General features: G+C 34.7%; 1 non-coding gene and 1 pseudogene across 1 annotated transcript; one reads left to right on the top strand and one right to left on the bottom strand.

Annotated features, from left to right (window-relative positions):
- Positions 1-1,079: 1,079 nt before the first annotated feature.
- Positions 1,080-1,211, top strand: LOC111755513 (small nucleolar RNA SNORA2/SNORA34 family). Its single transcript, XR_002790067.1, has one exon. It is a non-coding gene; the product is annotated as a small nucleolar RNA SNORA2/SNORA34 family (small nucleolar RNA).
- Positions 1,212-1,748: 537 nt separating this feature from the next.
- On the bottom strand, positions 1,749-2,659 carry LOC100733199 (olfactory receptor 4A15-like; annotated as a pseudogene).
- Positions 2,660-6,695: the final 4,036 nt, after the last annotated feature.

Here is a 6,695-nt window from a genome sequence, read left to right as displayed (position 1 = left end):
GCCCTACGTATTTGAAAGTATTCATGAAATGTTCACCAAAACACATAACACAGGCACCATAACACACATGGCCACATAACTCAAAGAATTCAAATCGTGTGGCTTCTAACTATGATAATAATGAACTCAACAAGAAATTACTGACAGAATATCCAATACAATATTCCTTAAGATTTTAAAATTAAGCAATCTGAAGCTTTTAAAATTAAGCAATAGGAATTTAAAATATGATCATCTATCTACCACTATTGGATTATATCTTATGGATAAAACAAGTGTAAAGAAATATTATGTTCCATGGAACATAAATCACTTTAGTATCACTATTAGTACTGTTTTCTGCTATTAAATTTACAGCTTCTTTCTGATTATTTTAAAAATAAAGTATGATTCCTCTTCAAACATAATATGCTGAGAAATATTGCAAAATCATATATTTAAACTCCTACAAAAGTAATGACAGACATTTCAGATATATGTGTGATTTACCATTGTTTGCTGAAATTCTGAAAAAAGAATAAACTGTATATTTATATGTAATTTTATCCTTGGAAAATATATTGTAAATATTAGCCATTCCCTTTCATACTTTTTAAATCTCTCTAATAGAGCACATCTGTGATACACAATGCTTACATTCCTTGAGTGTCGCTGGTGCATATACAGATCATGTCTTTATTCTTATTTTAATTTCCTCCCACTTTTGTCCCTCCAGGTCTTGATCTCATTTTTTTTTTTGTACCAGGGATCAAACTCACAACCTTGCACTTGCCAGACAGGTATTTATCCCGCTGAACTAAATCCTGGCCCTTGATCTCCCTTCTATTTGAGAACCATCTGTCTCCCTAACTCCTATCATTTATTTTCTACTCTGATTTTTACTTATATTTTGGATTTCTTGTATAATTCTGAAAAAGATTGACTTTTTGTTTTGTAGCAACCATTTTAAAATTCTCATTAAGTAAAATAAGTTTATTGCATTAATTATGGCACATAAATTGATAGTCTCAACTTAAACATATCAACAAAAAATGTATATTTTTCTAAAAAATTTTAATAGACTTAAAATATGTTGATTAGTGGTCTGAATTAAGGCCAGCAGTTTGTTGTAGCTGCTGGTTTCGAATAGGAACCTAAAGAGAAGTCTGTGTAGTATCTGTTGGTCACTTCAGAACTTTGGAAATATAGTCATCAATTCATTAGAAATTTGTTAGAGCCCAATGCTACCAAAGCAGAAGCCACACTTAAGTTCCCACTGGGGGAACATCAGTGAACTGAGGCCCCATGCCTCTCCACTACTCCAGGAACTCTGGATCGGAGGCCTCCACTAAGAGATGGGCAGCCAATGCAGGAAGCACCCAGAGAGCATTAATGGGCTGATGCAGAGAAACAGGAAATGTCAAGATGAAGGAGCAAAATACAATCTCAGACCTCCAGCCCACCAAGAACAAGTTCAGGAGACACAGGCATAGTAGAAATTTCAACTTAGTTCTGGTATTGTTTGGTTAATTTTATATGCCTATGCCTGATGTTTATATTTGCTTTGCTTTATTCTGTTTGGTTTGGTTTGGTTTTAATCTCTTTAAAACAAAATAAAAAGTAAAAATTTTATGTAGATTAAGAATTTTCATAGTACATGTTTTCTATTGTTCACTTATTAAACCGGAAGGAAAGTTCAGCATATTGAAATAATCACACAAGACTTTCCTGGAAGAAACAACTCTTCATTAAACATAAGTGCCAAAATGTCAATTTAGTTTCCTAGTCCATAGCTTTTTCATGGCACTTTTCATCTCTGCATGTCTCAGAGTATAGATGAGGGGCATAGGTGTGATATGGTGTAAACACAGTCAAGAATTTATCAATGGGCAAGGGAGAGGGAGGTCTCACATGAACAAAAATGCAAGGCACAAAGAAGAGGATGACCACTGTGATGTGGGAGCCACAGGTGAAAAAGGCCTTGTGCCTCCCTTCCTGACTCAGGTTCTTCAGGGAGGGCAGAATAATCACATAGGAGATGAGCAAGATTGTGAGTATGGCCACAGAGATCACACCATCATTGGCCAGCACAGTGAGGCTAACAAAATGGGTGTCCGTGAATGCGAGTTTTATTAAGGGGCATATGTCATCACAGGTGATGTGGTCAGTGACATTGGGGCCACACAAAGGAAGGTTGTAAACAAAAATAACATGTGGTGCAGCGTGCAGAAAACCCCCAATTCAGGTCACCAGTAGCAGTAGAGCACACTGCTGTTGGTTCATGATGGTCAGATAATACAAGGGTTTGCAGATGGCCACATAGCGGTCATAGGCCATGACCACCAGGAGTATTATGTCAACACCACCAAATAAGTGAGCTACAAAAATTTGTATCATGCAAGCTTTGAAGGAAATGGTTCTCTTCTCATAGAGTAAACCTTTAACCATATTGGGTAACTGTAGTGCAATAAACAGCATCCATTAATGATAAGTAGCCAAGAGAGATGAACATTGGTGCATACAAAGCTGGGCTGAGCATCACAGTCATCACAATGAGTAAGTTGCCTGCCATTTTCACTACATATATCAGCAAGAACACAGCAAATAATATGTTCTCACCCCGGGGGCTCTGAGTAAGCCCCAAGAGCACAAACTCAGTCACGTTGTTCCTTTGCTCCATACTTTGTTCTATGTGTCCTTGTGTCACTGCCCAGAATAAAATTACCTGCAAACAGAAATATCAGCATGATTTCAGAAATTTTATGATAATTTGTTTATTCATTTCATGTATAGAGACTGTCATGTATTAAGTTCCAGTACTGTCAGAGATTATAAAAATGCAAGCCTGTTGGTAAGAAGTACCATTCTGCAAAGCAATAGCATTGGTAATAAGGAACTAGAGAACTGATAACAAGGACTGGTTATGAAAGAAAAAGGAGTCTGCCACAGCCAGTTTTCTGCTAGGAAACTAAAATATTTACACATATAAATAGCTGTGTGTACAAAAATAAATAACATCTAGATTTACTGTAAAAAACAGTAAGACATACTTTATATTTACTTCAAGGTAATAAAACAGAGGTCCCTTTCTACATTCTTATGGTACAAAAATTTTCTCAGCTAACAGCAGATAATTGAAACAGACAAGTTGCTATTTTTAATTAACCTTTAACAGTTAGGAATTCATACCTGAAATAGACAAAAGTATTTGGAGAATTGGAATTACATCTAAGGAAACATAAAAATTTTCTTTCTAAAATATATGAAAGCTTTTAAGACATTAATAAATACAATACAAAATAATAGCAAAGTGGACAGAATATGTAACCAAGAAATGGAAGAAAATGTATATCTGCATGAGCAATGAACGTAGGATGCTGCCATTAACCTGTAAGGAGAAAATTACAAAAGAAAACAGAAATATCATTTCATAGACATTTAAATTTTAAATATGACAAAGCTTTAAAGGTGACTGGTAAAATTAAAAGAGTACTTTTATCCTTTTGAATTTTATAAATTTTGGAACACAATTTAGAACCTCTATTGAAAATGTAAAAATCATTCTTCACAATTATATTCTTTTAATCTATTTCATGTAATCTGGTGCATGTAAATTAAAACCTTACTACATAAGAACAACATATTTTGCATGTTATCTTAATAGCAGTTCTAAACCTTACAATTTAAAGAGAATAATTAAATCATTGGGAGTTAATTAAAATTACATTTAATTACACTTATCAGTTCTCTTAAAGAGAAATTTCCACAAGTTACTGTTGAGTAACAAGAAGAAAACTATGTATGACAGGATATTCTGATTATAAAACAAATATAAAGATGTCATATATCCATCCACTTATAAATGTCTGAGTCCATCTGAGCCTGGGGAGTGTGGAAGTGCACGTATACACTGTTAATTCAGTGTGTATTTGTGCTATTCAGGAAGAATGAGTACAGGAATGTGATTTTTACCTCAGTTGTGCTATTGACTTTTTATATGTGAAAGATTAAAATGGCAACACTGGATGACACAACTGTGGGAGGGAGAGGGAAGAAGAAAAACAAGGGAAAGAGGAGGAGGAGGAGAAGGAGAGAAGAGAGAGAACAATGATCTGATAGCAGACAAAGAGGCAGAAGGAATTTTCTCAGAGACTGAAAACTACACTCTAGGGAGGATCAACATTCATTGGCCTACTTAGATTTTAAAGTAATCATAGTACTAATAGTTACCTATAAATCTCTGTTGGCCTTACTTCAATCTAGCTTCCTAAATTCTGCCCCGCTTTCTCTTCATAAACACGGATTTTCTGTCTCCCTCACTATGGCTTGTAATTCTGCTCTTGCAGGTTTCATTCTTTCCATTACTCTTAGTAATACCACCCCTCTAAGGCCCCCCATTTCCTACATTATCAATTTTTCTCCTTGTTTTTCACCATTCTGTCAACATATTTATACAATATTTCTGCATTCATAAATTCTACCCATTGATAAAATATCTATTTCAAACAAGCACCCTATCTTACTTCTCATTTATTCTTAAACAAAACCTTTCATTTTGCTAAGTCCAATGGTACATTTGAGAGCTCCCTGAATTCCCCATCATTCTTATGAACTGAAGTAATAGCTTCCTTAGTCAAGATTTACAGCAGCCTTTGGGAGTCACACATTCACCTTCTACAGAGATAACCTCACCCTTTAATTTTTGACATCTAAACAATCCTATGAAGAAATTTCCAAATAACTGGACACCAAAAGTCTCCCAAACAGTTATATTTCAAAATAGTTTTCAAGAACTTTGGTGTTAGAAGAATACATTTAATCTGGATACTTATTAAAATATCCAAGAAGAATATGAAAGATTGAGTCAATATATACGTATTTTAGCAAAGACAGAAGAATCCTAATTAACAAGGTTACATGGAATTTTAAAGAGTATGAGTTCCTAGGTAACCACTGTACTACAGTATCATACATAAAGCTGAGTCCAGGATTTCACAAGTAAATACTCCTCCTGAGTTACCTGCATAAAGAAGTCACTCATTCCAAGTTCTGGGTTTTGGAGCTTTCCCTGTGGTCCTCTGAGATAAAAGCTTCACTCACACATACCAGGATGGAAAACATGGAGAACAAAAGCTCACATGCCCATCACTGCACCTTGAGATATCCTACTAAATTTACAGAAAAATTGATTCATCCGACTTCCAGAAATGTTATTTTGTTAAACTGTTATTATTTTTAAATTAATATCAAGCATGCCCTGTAACTACAAGAAATCTGGATTGTGATTATAAACAAAGAAACCCCAAATATTCAATTTTGGAAAACTTGACCTAAATACAAACAAATATTAAATAAGCATTTTGAGGTAAAATAATAAATTTTGTGGGGAAAACACACATGTATTTCCAGTTCATGTTTTAGCCCTGCATAAATGAAATAATAAACTCATTCTTGATACCAGCCAAATATGGATTCACACACCATTCCTGAAATTAAGGTTGACTAAGTATGGAAATATAATTTAAATCCCTACTCTGTCATGTTTGGAGTTTACAAACTCCTAAGAAAACAATCTTATGAATACGGATATAAACTACCACTCCCTGAAGTTAGGGCAAAGGTCTATGGACCCTTTACCTGTATCATCACACATATCATTGAATCCTCATTTTCTAAGCTTCCAAGGTGGTTTTTTTCTTTAATTAAACTCACTGGGACCTCAGTCTTAATTCTAAGTATACACAATATGCTGCTTTAGAGATGCCAGAAAAATAACTATCTAAAACACAATTTCCACAGACATATCCTCTGGGGGAATGTCATAGCTCAAAGTCAAGTCATCAAAATGATAACAGCCAGTTTGGGCAGGAATGAAATATGTAAAAGCTCTTTAATTAAAATCAGGACAGTAAGGAGCTGAATCTGAGCAAAATATGAGTTGTATGTGCATGTATGAAACCACTCCTTTCAATCTCAGATGTTTTGCAAAATGATAGTGACTAATGAAAAGCATATTTTTAAAAGACCATGCCTTATCTGAGATGAACACACAGTTCTCAGATGAAGATAAAGGTCAAATAAATACATGAAAAATGTTCACCATAACTGATCACTCAAGAAATGCTAATGAAAACAGCATTGGGATTTCATCTCACTCCAGAAAGAATAATTGCCATCAAGAAATCAACTGATAACAAATGTTGGTGAGGTTGTGGGAAAAAAGAAACACTGCTCCACTGCTGGTGGGAGGATAGACTGGTGCAACCACTATGGAAATCAGTGTGGAGAATTCTTAAAAGACTAGGATTGGAAGTTCCATTCAGTCCAAATCCCTCCTGGATATTTTCCCAGAAAAATTGAAAAGGTCATATCACAGTGATATATGTGCACCCATGTTCATAGCAGCACAATTTGGAATAGCTAAGTCTTGGAAACAACCAAGCTGCCCATCAACTGCCGAGTGAATAGAAAGATATGGTTTTACATACAATGGAATATTACTCAGTTATAAAAAGCATGATCTTGAGGCCTTCATAAGCAAATAGAGACAACTTGAGGCTACCCTCATTAGTCTCATTATTGTAAATACCATATTGTGTCTTAGTGTAAAAAGTAATAAGAATTGTAGGAGAAATAGAACCCAAAATGTGTAATAGCTATTGTAAAAAAGAGAGGAAAAGAAAGTGCTCTAAAGGATATAACTGCATGTATGTTTA

The sequence above is a fragment of the Cavia porcellus genome, unplaced genomic scaffold (genome assembly GCF_034190915.1).
Source record: "Cavia porcellus strain 051 isolate PalLab524CR breed Dunkin Hartley unplaced genomic scaffold, mCavPor4.1 scaffold_17, whole genome shotgun sequence".
NCBI lineage: Eukaryota > Metazoa > Chordata > Mammalia > Rodentia > Caviidae > Cavia > Cavia porcellus.
This window is presented reverse-complemented; position numbering and strand designations above follow the sequence as displayed.